This window comes from Monodelphis domestica, chromosome 4 (genome assembly GCF_027887165.1).
Source record: "Monodelphis domestica isolate mMonDom1 chromosome 4, mMonDom1.pri, whole genome shotgun sequence".
Taxonomy (NCBI): Eukaryota; Metazoa; Chordata; class Mammalia; order Didelphimorphia; family Didelphidae; genus Monodelphis; species Monodelphis domestica.
Genome location: NC_077230.1, coordinates 76303530 through 76322186, shown reverse-complemented (window position 1 = coordinate 76322186; position 18657 = coordinate 76303530). Strand labels below are relative to the sequence as shown.

Sequence of the window (18657 nt, the reverse complement as noted above, 5' to 3'; positions counted from 1 at the left end):
CACCTCCTCCTGTACCCTAGGAAGTGTTTAAGATGGATCATTTTCCCTCTTACCAACATTGCCTGAAAATCACCCTTAGGTTCATTTGTAAAACTGTGTCTAAATATTTGAACAACAAAGCCTAATAAAAAAATCTTAAGACTTAAAATCCAACACATGCTATATCTCTTATATCAAGAATTTTCACACCATCCAGGTCAGGTGGATGGAAAGCAGGTATTATTATCTTCATTGTACAAAAATGGAAACTTACACCCAAGAAGTAAATGTAATTTTCCCAAAGCTTCTCAGTGAATCCATGATGGGTCTAAGAATAGAATTCTCAACTCTTCATTCTAATTTTGTTGGTATCTCAATTTCCTATGGAAAAAAGTGATTTAATGTAAATGATTTTACACTTTAATTCTATAATGTGATATCATTATTTTACTACATAGCTAAACACTTTCTGAATTTGGACCAGTAGGCTTGGAAGCCAATAATGTCCTCTAGTGACTTACCTCTGCTGATTATTTCCAATTTATCCTGTATGTATCTTCCTTGTACATTGTTGTTTCTATATTATTTCCCCCATTAGATTGTGAGCTCCTTGACAGCCAGAATTATTTTTTTTAATTTTGTTATTGCCTTCCTCCTTTACCCTACCTTTCATTGTAATCTCAGCACTTTGCATAGTACCTGGTCTCTTCTTGAGACTCTCATAGTTCCTTATTAATAGAACCATGAAATCTTGTCTATTGTCCAACCTCCTCTTCTCCTGACACAGAAATTCCCTCTATAATGTTTCTGCCAAATCATCATTCTTACCTCTCCTCTGAAGGAGAACTCACCACCTCAGGAAGTAGACTACTGCATTTTCTAACAGATTTTAGAGAATTTTTGGGGGGGCCAGAATCTGATTCCTTATAACTCTCCTCACTAGCTTTAGGTCTACCCTCTGGAACTACATAGACAAAGCCTCTTCTCTGCCCTATGTAACAGCCCTTCAAATACTTGAAGAGAGCTCTCGAGCTCTCTCTAAGACTTCTCTTTCTCAGGCTAATCCTATCCAACTCTTTCAACCATTTTTCATATTTCTTAGTTTCAGAAATTAAAATGTCCCATCTTGAAAACTGAACTTGCATCTAATCAAGCATCCGTGACATCATCAACTTTGCTGCTAGTGAATGACTGTACTCCCACACGCATGCCATGTGGCAAAGGATCCCTGTAGGAACGGAGACAGAAGAGCAAATAATTCTACTCTGGCCTACAATCTTACTCCCTCTCTTAGCATGTGGCAGTTATTCTACCAACCAAGAAGGAAAGTCTTTTCTCATGCACACTGTTCAGTATCTATGATGCCATTTAATGATGCCACAACCAACTTATTTGTTTTCAACAAGCAAAGAGGACTTTGGTGCAAGATCGTAGTCACAAAGATAAATCATTACATAGTCATTTTCTTCAAAGCAGAGAATTCTAAACATGGAGGAACCATCTCTCCTTAATGGGAGCCAGAAATCCTGTAAGTGCTTGAAATGGCATTCACAAGTCTGAATGGTAAACAGATAAAAACAGGAGCGCACCAGTTGCACAAATGACTTGCTTGTCACAAACTTGTCATTGCAGTAATCTAACATTTCTTTCACAGAGCGAGATGGAAAGTATGGAACAAACAGGCCCTGCTGACGTTTTGGCTCTGCTAAGCCTTCCTCTGAGCTAAAGCATCTGCAGCATCTCCCTGTTCTAGACCCTTTATCTGCTCAAGTTATAGCTGATATTGTACATGTCACAGAAATGTTTGACTATTGCATTAACAAGTTGATGACAAGTAAGTTATTCCTGCCACTAAAAAACTCCCATTTTTAGCAGTCTACCATTTTGACCTTCATTTTATTAAACATGTTGGCAATATACCCTAACAGAACAGAACACTAGTGAGACACCAGGATTTTTTGCCCCAGGCCTTGTTCATATCACTACAGCCTCTACAGATACACAACTGCTGCCTCTCTGTGGCATAAGAGCATTGAAACCCCAGGCAAAAAAAAATTCCTGAAGTATCTGGAAGTTAACTTGTAGAAGCAAAGCATGGCCAACCGTAGAGGACAATCCTGGGAAGACTTTCTGGATTTGGGCAAAGTGAGCAACGTAGGAACATGTTTTCTCTGTCTCACAGCCTTGTAGCATCCTGACAGTAAAGCAATGTGCTGGGAAAATTGAACAGAAATCTTATATGAGTTTAAACAAAATGAATTGGATTAGGACTGCCAGTTTGTAAAGTAACTAGTGTTGGCCCTCTTCCTCAAGCCTCTCCCAAGCAAAGGCTTCTGGATCCATCTAACCCTAACCGCCACAATGCTCTCGTTTTTTCTTGTTCCCACATCTTCATCTTCTCCCTCATCTGTAATGGAGATAGTCCAGGAATATCTCTGCAACCCCATCCTGCTTCCTCTCCATCAGTAGCAGGCTATGGATTAGCCAGCAGGGAGGGCTCTCACACTGCAGCAACCCCTGAATCTCTTCACTCTATTCTATAACCCTCTTCTCACCAACGCTGCCCAGAGGAGCCGGTGCCCAGACCTTGGCATCCACTGGGGCGCCATTTTGTACACCTTAGACTTATCAGTAGCCCGGATCGTAGCCAAAAATAAAAGCTTTGTTTGTTGTCCCCTTAATATGCCATGCCAGTGGCACCCCAAGTATTCGAGTAGGAAAGAGCAAAGAACAATGAGACATTACTCCTTAAGACACTGGCCATTAAGAAAACCTGACTTCAGTCCCCTAGCAGCGTCAGGTGATCTGCATTCTTTCCAGCTCCGTTGGGATTGGTGGTGAACCCAGTTATATCGTCTTTGTCCCTGGATCAATCCTCTGACGTGGAAAATCTTGCATGCTCACATTTCTTTTCTGGAGAGTGCTCCAGGGGCTTTTCAATGAAAGTTTTGTGTTTTAAAAAGATTATCATTATTCAATGAAAACCCAAAATTCTTGCCAGAACTCTAGTGGATCTTAATTTCCTTTCAAAGCTGGCAAATTGACTGTAGTAGTGTCTGGCAGATGAAATACTTTGCTCCTATTATCCCCAGTATCTCGCCATGCAATCTACACCTCGCCTTCAGTAGGACACGTACTTTAGAGGAACAGGTGGGAAGGGTTTACTGGCTCCTCTTTATGTGAGATGGGGCCCTCTGCTTTTCAATGACACGGGCATCATCCAGGAAGAAAGGAAGAAAGGACTGCATTCAGAACCTCTACTCGTGGATGTGGACAAGAGAAAACATTTCAACAGAAGGAGGTCATATGGAACTACGTTTAATGACATGCAACCAAGCTTGTTGTGTTAATGTCAGGAATAGAATGACATGGTTTCTTCCTCTTCTGTTCCCTGGTGTTTAAAATGGCAAAAAGGGAAGAAGCCTTAATTTACTTTAGAAAAATGAGAGTTCCTTTAAAAGTGGTCATTTTAGCAGGTATTACAGGGGTCTGAGAGGTGGCTCCATGCATAGAGAGCCAGGCCTAGATTTGGGAGGTCATGGGCTCAAATCTGGCCTTAGACACTGTGTGACTCTGGGCTAGTCACTTAACCCCTGTTGCCTAGTCTTTATCATTCTTCTGCCTTAGAACCAAAACACAGTATTGATTCTAAGATGGAAGTTAAGGGTTTTAGAAAAAAAATTGCAGAATAAGTAGTATCAATATCTTGTACTCTCTACATCATCCCATCCCTGGAGATAGCCAACCAATCTTTTTTTTTTTTTAAGAGAGAGGTAAGAATAGAAAAGTCTAACCCATCTATATATATAGTTTCCATTAAACTTAAATTAGGATCATAGAATCTTCAAGTTGAAAAAGACCTTAGAAATAATCTAGTTTAGGGATTCTTAAACCAGAGATACCCCCTAAGAATCCACAAATAGATTTCTGGGGATTCATGAATTTGAATGTGAACAAATTACATTTTATTTTTCAATCATCTTCAACTTAAATTTAACATTCCCTTCTATCATAGTTGTTTTTATGATGATTATAATATTGTTTATTATTATCCACAGACTGGGTCTCTATTTATCTCATGTGGTTTTGAAGGACACTGGCCATTCATGGCTTTATTCTTACCAGTGATCTATATGGAAGCTTCAACTCACTCCAGTTTTCCACATTAGGCAATTTTACTTTTCTTTCATTAGCTTGAAGTCTACTCCCAGGGGCTCACCCAATTGGTGCTGGACTTAGTGTGTGGACCCAATTACTTTTCATCTTATTACAATTCAGAATCCCTAAAAACATATGATCCACCAATTTTCAGCTTTCCTCAGTAACTCACAGGCACATGACAACATGCCTGACCTATTCCTTTCACTTATTAAAAAATGTTATTCCACGAAAGATTCCATAGACCTTCACCAGACCCTCCAAGGAGTCCATGAGACTAAAAAGGTTAAGAACCACCAGTCTAATCTAAGTCCTTCATTTTACTGCTATAGAAATTGAAGCCCAGAGAGGTTATGACTTTGTCTGGTACACAATTTGATTGGGACCAAATATCCCCTGGCATATATGTGACAGAGAGCTGGCCCTAGAATTGGCTTTCCTGACTCCTAGGCCAATTCTTTTTCTACTCTACTAAGCTGCCCTCTTGCAGTTCACATTTATTATCTCTTTCTTTTAATAAAGTAATTTCCATAATGTTAATTTACCTTCAGATGATTAAGTACTATTAATCAGAACATAACTGATAGGTCCTGTCAGTTTTATTAGTTAGGACTGATATGCTGGGGAATGCACTTAAAAAAAATCTCAGAGCTATTTCTTCCTCAGTCACATTTTTATTTGACTGGCTTTCTCAGTTTTTCTTATTTTGAAACAAATTTTCTTCCTTTGCCAGCTTTCAAAAAAATGCCTTGCTATATTTTTTATTTAGTTTGGTACCTGAAAAACATGTTTTGGTTTTGTGTTATCTAATGGGCCTATTCCTTTAACGGAAATTCATTTAAGTAGGTCATATTATAGCATTCTTGGATATTTTTTAAAAGCCTTTTTATCAGATTAGAAGGAGTCTGTTTTTTATTCCCACTTTAGTCATTTTGTGCTGGTCCTTGTAATTGTTAGTTTCATGGAAACCGTTGATTAAGTCAAAACATCAACTTTTTTATTTGTTTGTTTTGCTTCTTCTTGGCTAATGCAAGGGGGGAGAAAGCATTTACCTTTTTCAGTTATGGTAATTATATACTCTGTTTTTCATTTATGCAAAACTTAATTTGTATGGGGTTTTTTGTTTCTTTTCTCTCCTTATTTTTGCATTTTCCAAACATCTGTACCATGGCTGATGGCGAGAGCAGCAGAGGCTGGCATTTTTCCCCCACGTTGCGAGAGAAAGAGAATTGGCTGGAATGAAACCTTGCTTTCCATATGGTCAACTTGAAATGCAGCATTGAAAAGGTATCGTTTCATTTTCTTTCCTGAAACCAGAGGTGAAAACCACAAGCAAACAGAAATATTGGTGCCAAACCACCTGTTGATTTGTATGGAAGGGGGTGGCGGTGGAGACCCTTGGCAGCACATTTTTAACCTTATCTACTTGAAAAACCTAAATGGATATCTGTGTCTCCTAGCATCTGCCTGTACACAAACATCAGCTATATACGCTGATACGTTAGCTTCTTACCTGAGAAGACCCTCCTTGAGTTAAAAAGTGAAACGGGCACTCAGTACAAGACTGGAGCCCCATTTGCTCCTTTCACAGAGCTTCCATGAGGTAGATTTACTTAGGAACCCACTGGCTCCTGCCAAACTGAGTGTTCTGTGAGGTGGAGAGTTCCATAAGCACATAAAACACTGCTGTTACTTTCCTGTGTGTGGCTCAATTTTAGCTAAGAAGAAACTGCATCAAAATGACTGATATCATAGTTGTGACTAAATGCTTGGCTCCATGACATACAGTCAACTCAGAAAATTGGTCAGTTCAGACAAAGAATGGGTCAAACCAGTCATATGGTCTCCTATGTACAGCAAAACTGGGAAATCAATAGAAGAGACTCCATCCCACCGTCTACTTCTAATGCCTCTTTCTATGACTTTGGGCTTTGTCTATATATGCCCTTATAATTGGGAGTGTGGAAGAGCGTGACTTCCCAGACTTGTGAGTCCATTGGCTTGTGGAACTCTTGGTTTATAAATTACTTCCACTCTATAAATTAGCAGCTCCTCTAATTTATAGTCTTATAAAGTTGCCTGGTACTCTTGAAAGGTTGAGGGACTTGCCCATAACCACAAAGCCGGTATGTTCTCAAGGCAGTATTCGAGACCTGGTCTAACTCATCATAAGACCAAATCTCTATTCTTCTTTACTTGCTGCCATTCCATTTCATAACTGTCCATGCAGCCGAAGATATCATTTTCAACTGGTGAGTAATGGCAGGGGTGGGAGTGCAGTGGTTTCATTTACCTGATTCTATTGGTAAGATAACAAAAATTATTGGAATTAAGTTGATCACTTGCAAAAGGATTAATTGGGGACAACTTGAAGAAAAGAAAGGACTTAATTCATTAACACTGAATTCAAGCAAGCCAAATTCAGTGAGCTACAGTAGTAGCCAACTATGTGTACTTGGCAAAATGATGACGATAATGCAGATTCCTGAAATAATTTGATGAAACAACTATAAAATGATCTGAAGTTATTTAGGGGGGGAAATGATGAATAACATGGATTTTTTTCTTGTTTTATTTTTCCCAATTACATGCAGATACAATTTAACATTGATTTATGATACCCATATTTTATTATTGTTTGTAGTCTCTGCCGTTCTTTGCCTCTGAAGTTTCTGGAATTAGCTCTGCCTTACAAAACTTTGATTATGTATAAATACATGTGTTTGCATCTTTGTGTATATGGCATCAGAACATTGATTTTACTTCATCTGTTTGAGACTCGGTATCAGGGAATATTTGCTTTTGCCAGGTGGACCTTCAGCTCCAAGCAATGTTTCCTTAGAGAGGAAATTGCCATCCAGGAGTAGAAGAGTATGTGCTATTGATAGGCATTCATGTAGTGAGAATGGATGTGCCCCGTCTAGTGTAGAATTATGTCAAGGGACCAATTCTTTGTCAGGAGGAATGATATTTCATGGGCTCTGAAAGAATCATGAAATGTAGGTTTGCAGAATATCAGAATAGCACCAAGCAGGGCCAGGCTTACGATTTATAGGGCCTGATCACAATGGCCTAGTGCTTTATCCTTTAGGCTACCCTGCCTCAACGTTGTGTGTCTTGATGTGGACAGCAATCACTTGATAGCACTTTACTTCCTAGAGTCAAATGACAAAGTTACTTTCAAACTCTGCTTGGGAGCTCAACCAAGCCCTTTCAAAATGTGCCCAGGATAACTAAAGTGATTAATTATGCATTAATAAGGGCTGCATTTCCTTAGGATTACTGACCACTTGGGAACCACTGAGGATTCAAGTGAAGAGGCCTAGACAGTTGTTAATCTCCAAGAAATTCTTTCTGTCAAGGCCATTATTATGACTCTGAACAGAACTATTGACCACCATTTAGAACTAAGTGTGTTGAATGATGCTGCTGCTAAGTTTTATTCGAGTTTCAGTAGACTGTACATGAATACTCCGGTATTGCTTCACATGACTCAAAAGCGATTAAGGATTAAATTTCCAATTATATGCCCTTGACTCAAAAACTGACTTTAAAACACTCACACAAACTTGATTAGTACGGGGATTTTAAAAACCTTATTTATTTTTGGTTGGCCATTATGATTATATGAATAAACTAGTTTGAATTGCTATGAAAACTTAAAACTATGATTGGAACTAGTTTGGGAGAATGTGAACTTGAGGGAAAAAATTAACTCCACAGCGACTACTATTTCCATTTCTTTAGGTTTTATTTGTTTTTTTGACAGCCATTGACAGTTCGATCAGGAGAACTCTTTTTTTTTAATTGTTGAATTCAAAGATTGACTTTTATTTTTTAATTAATTTATTTTGTCAATTTAGAACATTATTCTTGGTTACAAGAATCACATTATTTCCCTCCCTCCACCATTCCAACAGCTGATGGACAATTTCATTGGGTATTACTTGTGTCCTTGATCAGAACCTATTTCCATGTTGTGGATGTTTGCATTAGGATGTTCCTTTAGAGTCAACATCCCCAACCTTTTCCCTTCGACCCATGTATTCAAGCAGTTGTTTTTCTTCAGTGTTTCTGCTCCCACAGTTTTTCCTCTGAATGTGGATAGTAGTTTTTCTCTTAGATTCCTCCAAATATTCAGGATCACTGCATTGACACTAATGGAGAAGTCCATTACATTTGATTGTACCACAGTGTATCAGTCTCTGTGTACAATGTTCTCCTGGTTCTGCTCCTCTCATTCTGCATCACTTCCTGGAGGTTGTTCCAGTCTCCATGGAATTCCTCCACTTTATTATTCCTTTGAGCACATTCCTTTGAGGTGATTCCATCACCAACATGTACCACAATTTGTTCAGCCATTCCCCAATTGATGGGCAGCCCCTCATTTTCCAATTTTTTTCTACCACAAAGAGTGTGGCTATGAATATTCTTGTACAAGTCTTTTTCCTTATTATCTCTTTGGGGTACAAACCCAGCAGTGCTATGGCTGGTTAAAAGGGCAGACAGTCTTTTAGTGACCTTTGGGCACAGTTCCAAATTGCCAGGAGAACTCTTTTTTGCCAGTTTACCTGATTTTAACAAAGCATTTGACAAAAAAAAAATGTGCTATTCTTTTTAAAAAAAATTTTTTTACTTTAAAATCCACAGGTAACTTCCTATCTATTCTGTGATCATACTAGATAAGTTTATCATTTGACAAATATATATATATATACATATATATATAGTGCATATATATATATACAAACTATGCTTACTTATTTCTACTTATCAGTTCTTTCTCTGAAATGACACAACACATTCTTCAAACAATATTTCTTTTGCTATGTATAATATTCTCTTGGTTCTACTCATTTTACTAAACTTCATAATTTCATATAGGTTTTTCCATGATTTTAAAAAATTATATTATTCATCATTTCTTATATCACAATAGTAATTCCATCACAATCATATACCACAACTTGTTCAGGCATTCCCCAATTGTTGGACATCCCCTCAATTTCTAGTTTACCAAAAAGGGGACTGCTATAAATATTTTAGAATATATAGGTTCTTTTCCTTTTTTCCTGATCACCTTAGAAAATAGCTTTGTGCTGTTCTTGGTAAAGATGAAAAGATATGGGCAATGGAGTGTGTAAAACTCAAATAGAAATGGATCCTAGAGTTGGATATCGAAGACTATAAATTAAAGTCCTCTTTGTTTTATTGTATTTTTATTGTATTTTTTTGTATTTTTATTTTCTTAAATATTTCCCAATTATTTTCTAATATTAATTTAACTTTGGGCAGATGAGGGCTACAAGTTTGACTCTTTGAACTGATAGGACAATTAAGTAGATTCAAAACTCATTGAAGAGTAGGACTCAAAGAGTACAATGTGGACTTAGGAGGAAATGTCTCATGAAGTCCACACCCTCGATTCTGTTTTGGGGGCTTATCCTACTTAACAGTTTTATCAATGCAAAAGGTCTAGATGGTGTCCTTTCATATTTACATATGGCAAAAAGCTTGGAGTAACAGCTAACATACTAGGTGACAGTCAGAAGCCAAAAAGATCTCAAAAGAGAAACCTTTTTCTTGAATGTGGAGTAACTTGTTCAAAACAAATGTTTCATTCTAAGAAACAAGCACCTACCCTAGGAAACACTACTTAATTGCTCTGCAGATTGTCATGTTTTTTAATGTGTCTTGTTTTTAGATGAAATGTATTAAAAGCATACATGGAAGTTTCTTTAAAAATAACTTTATTATTTAGTTCATCATAAATAGATAAACTCTCAAATCTTTTTCTACAATTCTAATAGTGGAATTTAAAGGTCTAATTAGTTATATTATCACCCAATTATCAATAATTATTATTATCAATAATAATAGTAATAATACCTCATATTTATGTAGCATCTTAAGGTTTACTTTCATTTTCATATCTCTTTGAGATAAGTAGTGCAAGTATCATTATGCCCATTTTACTATGAGGCAGTGTGGCCTGACTTGCTTGAGGTAAGTAAACTTCATTTTTAAGCCAAGACTTCAGCCTCGCGTTTTCTAAAATTAGTTCAGTTGCAGAGTCGAGAATTAATTAGTGATATTCAAGAATGTATTTATAAGGGCAGGGGCCTTAGTTTGTATCTAAAAGGTCACATTAGACGGTACTACAATACCTGTCTTTATGAAATCTCCAACCCATAGTACAAATGTTTGTTCAGGGCAGTGGATAATTCTACATGCACAGATAACTTTGAAACTAGGGATAATGTGAGAGAGATCATGGCAAAATGTTTTAAGAAATCTGAGGAAGGAAAGATGGCTTATAGCTGGGGCAGAGGAAGCATTGGGGAGGTGGCTTCTGATATGTATTTATTTGAAAAGAGAGAGGCCAATGGGAGATTTTGTTGGGAAATGCAGTTGAGAGAATGGAAATATAGGTTGAAGACATAATATAGAAGCCCTTAGCCATTAGGATAAATGGTTTCAAATGGGTCCAGTTGGCTCCTAGACTGGAATATGGTTGGTTGTAATAATTCCTTAAAGCTCCTCAGAAGCTATTTCTGCATTCTTCAGCTCAAGTGAATAATCTAGTGACTTCTCTCTTTCATAAAAATCTTCTGCTGATTTAAGTCACAATGTTAGTTCTCATCTCATAGGGTCCCTCTTTCATCCCTACCTTATAATATAATCAAGTAGTGCAAAGGATTTGAGGTCCAATCACCTTAGTTTGGCTGTTGTTTCAGACACTGACTATCTTTATACTCTGAAAGGAATCATTTGGCTTCCTCATCAGTAAAATGAGGATAATGATACTTGCATCAATTCCCTTACAAGGTGGTTATGAGGAATACATTTTTTTGTTTTTTTTTCCATGAAGAATTTTATTCATTTCTTTTTTTTCTTTTTATTTGGTCATTTCCAAACATTATTCATTGGAAACAAAGATCATTTTCTTTTCTTCCTTTCCCCCCCTCCCACCATCTCTCCCACAGCCGATGTGCAATTCCACTGGGTATCACATGTGTTCTTGATTCAAACCCATTTCCCTGTTGTTGGTATTTGCATTAGAGTGTTCATTTAGAGTCTTTCCTCAGTCATATCCCCTCCACCCCTGTAGTCAAGCAGTTGCTTTCCATTGGTATTTTTACTCCCACAGTTTATCTTCTGCTTGTGGATAGTGTTTTTCTCCTAGATCCCTGCAGATTGTTCAGGGACATTACACCACCACTAATGGAGAAGTCCATTACCTTCGATTGTACCACAATGTATCAATCTCTGTACAATGTATATATGCATACTCATGCATATGTATTTTTGCATGCATATATCTATATACCTATTTATGTCTTGTCCTTTCGTCCTATACAGTTTGTTGCTGTTCCCTCTAAGTATACTTCTTTTTGCTTCCTAGCTAATAACAACAGTTTTTAAGAGTTACCAATGACCTCTTTTCTTATAGGGATACATATCATTTTAACTTATTGATGAGTCTCTTAAATTTTTTTTTGTTTTTCTTTTTTCCCCTCTTTTTAAATTACCTTTTGATGGTTCTCTTGAATTCTGTGCTTGGACATCGAATTTTCTGTTCAGGTCTGGTCTTTTCTTTACGAATTCTTGAAATTCTTCTATTTTGTTGAATGACCATACTTTCCCCTGTAAGAATATAGTCAGTTTTGCTGGGTAGTTGATTCTTGGTTGTAGACCTAGTTCCCTTGCTTTCCGGAATATTGTATTCCATGCCTTTCTTTTTTTTCAGTGTGGATGCAGCCAGATCGTGAGTTATCCTCACTGTGCTTCCTTGGTATCTGAATGACTTCTTCTTGGCAGCTTGTAATATCTTTTCTTTGGTCTGATAGTTCTTGAATTTGGGTATAACATTCCTGGGTGTTGTCAGTTGGGGATTAAGTACAGGAGGTGATCTGTGGATTCTATCAATCTCCACTTTTCCCTCTTGTTCAAGGATTTCGGGGCAGTTTTCTTTAATAATTTCCTGTATTATAATGTCCAAGCTTTTTCTTTTGTCATGGTCTTCTGGTAGGCCAATAATTCTTCAATTGTCTCTCCTTGAACGATTTTCTAAATCCTCTGTTTTGTGAATGAGATGCTTCATATTTTCCTGAATTTTTTCATTCTTTTGGTTTTGTTTTATAGCGTCTTGCTGCCTTGTGAGGTCGCTTGATTCAAGTTGTTGTATTCTGGTTCTTAAAGACTGGATTTCATCCTTAGTTTTTTGGTCGTCATTTTCCTTTTGGTTGGATTTTCTTTGGAGGTCATCTTTCATCTTCTTCACCTCATCTTTCATCTGCTTTGCCTCATCTTTCATCTGCTTTGCCTCATTTTCCAGCTGGTTGATTTTGGCTTTCAAGACACTATTTTCTGTTTCTAGATGCCTTATCTTAGTTTTTAAGTTCTTTTCCCAATTGTCTTCAGCCTCTCTTAATTGTGTTTTGAATTGCATTTTGAGTTCTTCCAAAGCTTGTATCCAATTCACTGGGATTTCTGATTTTTCCTTTGCTGGGTCCTCCCCCTCTGTTTCATTCGTTCTTTGCTCATTACCTGTGCAGAAGCTGTCTATTGTAATTTCTTTCTTCTTTTTCTGTTGTTTGCTCGAGTTTATCCCTTCTTTGTTCCCTGTATTTGGCTGTGCTCTTGCTCCTCTCATTTTGTTTTGGTTTTGGGGCTGTCAGTCTCCCCTCTTGGAGCTTTGTCAGATCTCTTGGTACAGTCTCTAGGGGAGAATTGTTAGCTTCCCTGTCCTCTGGAGGCTTTTGATTGGATTGAGTTCAATTGGGTTGGGCTGTATGTGGTATGAAGCTCTGAGGCTCTGAAGACTCCTGGAAGGCTGGGCCGCCCAGGCTCTCTCCAGTTCTCTCCAGCTGCTTCTCTGCTGTCCTCAAGTGCCTTTGCCGGCCTCCCTGAACTCTGAGGAGTTCTGATGGGATTAGTTCAACTGGATTGGTCTGGATGTGCCCGAGGCAAGGGTGAGTCTGGAGCCCGATGGAGGGACCCAGCCACAGCCAGTTTCTCCCTGGCTTCCTCCCCGCTGTCCAAGCTGAATGCTCCGAGCCTGGCGCCCTGCTGCTCACAAGGTAGACCCTCCAAACCAGCACCTTTGCCTGCTCAGAGGTTCCCGCTACTGCTGGGGGCTCAGCACTCTGGGTTGTGGGGGAGGGGTCCTGGGACCTACCCTCTGCCTTCCCCTTAGCCCTGAGTATTCTCAGATTCTGGCTTTTGGGGGGGGCGTACCTTTTGATTTGAGTCCATAAGGTGGGTTCCCCGCTTCTGTCCTGTTGTTCAGATTGAATTTTGGTGCCCTAGGTGCATTCAGTCTGTATCGGTAAGGAAGGGTCTTCCACGAGGTCTGAACTTTTGCTGCTTGCTAAGCCGCCATCTTGACCGAGGAATACATGTTGTAAACCTTGAAGTGTCATGTAAATATGTTATTGATACTGTCATCATCATAATGGCAGAAATAGGAGGATATATATATATATATATATTTTTTTCCTAAACTAAAGGTATAAAAGCCTTTGTGACCAGTTCCTTTCCCAACAAAAAGAAATCATTTTTGGTTTCATTCTTAAAGAAAAGTGAATCTTATCCCAGCTATTCCCAGCAGTTAATCAATTATTAAGCAAATATTTGAATAATTGTTCCAGGCAAACACAACTACTTTCTAGCTAAAACTCTTGTCCTGTTCCTGGATTGGATTACTTCATCCCTGTCAACACATATTGAAATCTGTCTTCCTCCCTTTCTCCTTTCCTTTAAAAACCAACTCTGATGCCATCTCCTATAGATAGCCTTCCCTAAAATACTTAAGTGAAAATGAACACTCCCAAAATTTTCCATGACACTTTGCCTAGACCATTTCTTTGTCTCTGTCATATTCTCCCTTTTTTACAATTAGACATGTAAACATCCTTGTAAGAGATTGTAATCTCCTTCTCTATACCATTCTAATTTTAGTGTCATGTAATACTGGAGCAAACAAAAGCTCAAGCTCTCTCAGGGTAAGATCCATGACATTATATTCCTAGTGTCTGGCATAGTACTTTGCACATAGTAAGTGCTTGACAAATATTTGTTGCATTGAGGACCAACTGTGTCAAGCACCATATATGTTTGCAAAAAGAATATGAAGCAAAGTTCCTATTTTAAAGAGCTCATGGTATAGCGTTGAAGAGAGAGTATGTATAAAAAAGAAGCATACAAAATCATATTAAACATTTATAAGCAATGATAAATTTTATGTTACCAACTACAGGTGCTATAGAAGTTCAGAAGAAGGAGCACTAGAGTGGTCAGGATCAGCGTCATGGAGAAAGTGGGAGTTTAGTTGGGCTTGAAGTGAGGAGTAGATGAAACAAAAAGAGAGTAGGAGTTAGAAATGAGAAAAAAGCACAGAAGTAAGTATGCACTGTGTTCAGGAGACTGAATAGCAAATGGGTTTTTTTCTTGATGTAGTGGGACTCTGAGCAGTAGAATTAAAAGAGTTATTCAGAAGGGACTACAAAGAAAAAAAAAAGAAAGTTCTCAAATAAGCAGCCATGATTCTGAAATTGAACCCAAACTTGATTATAAGATTCTAGCCAAGAAAGGAAAATGATTATTAAATGGTTGTGAATCAGAAAGAACCATAAGTTAACTTCCAACTCACTAAGATTCCAAAACATTTGGGATATGACTTACCATTTTCCCCGCCTGCTAGTGACAGTCATCCATGGCCCAACCCCATTAAAAATATTAATGACAAAATGAGCCCAGTACATTTCCAAGCAGTGCATTCTATCCTTGGCCATTTTAAGTTGCTGCTACCCCAAAGCTAGGACCTATTCTTGGTATCATCTTCAACATAACCTCCTCTGAGTTTGAAATTTATCCAGGTACAGGCTATGTACAGGTATAATAGTCTCATAGCTTGATGAAAATGAATATATTAGCACGGTTCTTAAAGATTAGGACTCCTGACAGGCTAGCACTCTCATTCTTTCACAAGACTCTGAGTGAGCTCTTATTGGTCTTATCAGCTGCAGTCTGCCATGCAGTACACGGACCCCAACATCATGATGTCATTTCAGTCCTTTTTGCATAAGGATAACACTCAACCCAAACTTTGGGACCACCAAGTATTTCATTTCAAATTTGCTCTTGGTTCTAGATTGAAAGTTTTTTTTTTTTCATTGAAGCCACCTTGTCTTAATGAATGTAATGGTTCTAGCTACTCTTAGATTCCTCTCTGTATCCTTTTATCAAGTTTTTCCTCCCCAAACTTTTTCTGTCATTCTGAATTTGTTCCAGATGACTCAGGGCAATTTCACCCCCTTTCTACCTGTTCTGCCTTTAGTAAGTTAGTATGTTGTTTTTGGTGGCCATCAAATCTTCTCCAACTTGCATCAAATCATACTACTTCCTGATCCCACTTCTCTCAAAGGTACCTTTTCTGCTTTGTCTCCTTTTGCCTTTGCCCCCAGGTTATAAGTCTTTCTGGGTGGAAGGAAGGAAGAAGAAAAATCACTTTATTTCCTGGACTCATTGTCTTCTTGCCTGTCAATCTCATCTGACATTAAACATTCTTAGAACCTACATTTACGTACACATGAGGTCATCTTTCAGACTACAATAAAAGGAGGTCATGTGTGATACAATCCACAATAAATTGAGGTGGGGGGAACATGTCTCTGCAATCTAGTAGAAATTATTCTCAGCTAAGCTGTTTTCATTTGTTTTTAATCTCTAAAAATTTCTGCATGTAAAATGTGATAGTCTAATAATAACATTTTGAGTAATTGAAACAGATGAAAATGAAGCACAGGGCATAGTCAGTATGTCAATGCATAATCACTTGCAACATTTTATTAATAATATAAAATAATAATAATGATACAGTGTATTAAGCAGCCATCTCAAGAACAGAATCTGGGCTGCTCTCTGTAAGAATGAATAAACATAACAACTTACTTGGCTCTGTACCCAGAAGATTACCCAAAAAAAGAAACCCAGTTGGGTGCCAAAAAGAGTGAACCAGATAAAGTTTGATGGGCTCAAAATATTCACACATTTTAGCTTGCCCCTTTTCTGACAAAACTTTATAAATGAGGAGATAATCATCTTAAAAATCCAAATCCTCTGGCCTGGCTAATAGTGGAGTACTTACGTTGTTAGAGGATCTGAAAACTAACTTATCTTTGGTCCTTGAAATTAATATTTGTAAAATAGGCTAAGAAAGAAGGGTTTTAATTTCTTATACATCACACATGCACATATGTGCATAGACCAACCAAGAATATGTTATTAGATAAGCTATATTAAAAGTTTACATGGAAGTTTCTTCATAATTACTTTATTCCTTAGTTCATTATGCTCTTAAGCGATTCTTTTTATGCATGTCTTTTTCTGCAGGCACTTGTAGGGGTAAGGGGGCAAGTTATCATTTAATCATAATGCTAAAAATAGCTCTTGTTTCTGTAGTGTCTCAAGATCTCTTCCTCTTCACATCTCTCTCAGATAACTTGTTGTTCTGTATTTGTGTGTGTGTGTGTGTGTGTGTGTGTGTGTGTGTGTGTGTGTCTGGCTTTTCATAGCAAAGATATGTTTTCTGTTCCCTTCTCCAGCTCATGTTACATATGAAGAAACTGAGGCAAACAGGTTTAAGTGACTTTCTCAGGTTCAAACAGCTAATAAGTATCTGAAGCCAGATTTGAACACATGAAGATGAGTCTTTTTCCTGACTAGACCCAGCTCCATCCACTACCATATTCTTGCTGCCTCTTTTAAGATCATTAGTGCCAGTATAATATTATATTATAATACATTTGAGGCAATTGAAGTACCACAAAGCAGTGAAATAACTTTCTCAGGGTCAGCGAAGCCCATGTTCAAGCCAGAACTCCAACCTGAAGTCTTCTAAAACTAGTCCAGTGCACCATATTGCAAAGGCTAGAATTGATGTATTTATAAGGGCTGGGCCTTACTATATGTCTAAGAGGTCACAATACAGTCCATTCTTAAGGAAGAGTTGCCAGATGTGCTACAGCTCTACCTCACTCTTCCCTACTTCCATGCATAGGTAGTTTTTACCAATGGATTGAGAGGAAGGGATGGATAAGAGAAATTCCCTGTCTCTGTATGTGAGTGTAAGGATAAACTATGAGAAAGGGATGGAGTGTTGAGATAGCCCTTGGTAACCACTCTAAATTAAGGGTAATTTTTGTTGTTAAACCTAATAGTTCATCATCATGCTAATATTCATTAAGGCATATAAATAAAAAATATACTTTCATATTATTTATATGTAATAAGAATTAGCAAGATATTTCCCTCACACAAATATGTAAGTTATATACTATAAGGCTGATGATTCCTATTTTTAAAATGACAAAGGAAGTATGATAAAAACAACTGATTAAAAGCTGGCTTTGGAACTAGAAAGAGCTTGAGTACTAGTACCATTTCAGACAAATAATGATTTCATAATCCTGGACAAATCACTTAACTTTTCAGTTCTCTATATAGCACTCTAAGACTAAAGATGAAGAGAAAATGCTGACTTTCATTTTGGTAGAGAAGAGTTTCCTCACCCAGGAATTCCCTATGTCAAAGAAATCACGAGTCTGATTCTTATCCTTATCTTTTACAAGATGGAAAAATCCAGGCTTTGAGGGGTTAAATTATTTGCCTAAATTGGGCCACATATCTAATTAGTATTGGGATCAGGAATAGAGCCCAGGCCTTCTAAATTCTGTTCCTTGTTCAAGCTATTGCACTCTATAAATTGCCTCTGATCCTATAGACCAGACATTTAAGTAGACTTATCAACAATCTTGAAGTTTATCCCAGTGTTGTTTTTCCCCAGTTAACTCTTTAGGAACGTCACTATCTGTAGGGCTTCCATAAACCAGAACAATTGAAGAAGAAAGTGTTAAATGTCCCCCTAGTCTTAGTCAATGCATTTGCACATTGAAGTAATTATGATGCATTTAAAAGCATTCTGTTTGCAATGCTTTGTTCTCCATTTCCTACAAATCAAATTACCAAGGGGGAGATTTGATTTTGACATCATTTCGAAAATATTTTCTTTTTCTTTTTTAAATTTCCTTGGTATTAAATTTTTACAAAGTTCAAAATATAACCAACTGTGACTAAATTCATAAAGCAAAACAAAAAGTCCAAAGTAGAAGAAAATGAGAAACAGGATAGAGCAATATACAGTAGAACAATATAAATCATACCTCACAAATAGTTGTAATAACACACCTTATCCATGTCTGATCCATTAATAACAAATGCTTATTCAGATAACAAATGCCTTATTCTTTTACTTTGATTGAGAGCCCCAAATTCAAATTATTCTTCTTCATCCAAATGAATGTGAAAAGGGAACCAGATCTGCTGAGAGAAATTCAACCATATCCTGTTTTCATTGTACTATATCTATTGAAATAAATAAATGTGGAAAAAGAATATGAGCTTTTATTTTTTTCCTGCTTCCTAACAAGACATAAAGGCAGAGGGTTGGTGTTGATT

At 37.5% G+C, this 18657-nt stretch overlaps 1 protein-coding gene across 32 annotated transcripts in view; it reads left to right on the top strand.

Moving 5' to 3' along the window:
• ZBTB20 (zinc finger and BTB domain containing 20) overlaps nucleotides 1-18657 on the top strand; it is a 1063249-nt gene that overhangs the window by 742900 nt on the left and 301692 nt on the right. For 30 of the 32 annotated variants that reach the window (XM_056797120.1, XM_056797129.1, XM_056797131.1 and 27 more), the window contains one exon: nucleotides 5325-5424. The exons of the other annotated variants lie outside the window; for them this stretch is intronic. The gene's annotated coding sequence lies outside the window, so the exon portion shown is untranslated. The remainder of the gene's footprint in view (nucleotides 1-5324; nucleotides 5425-18657) is intronic. 32 annotated transcript variants of the gene reach the window in all.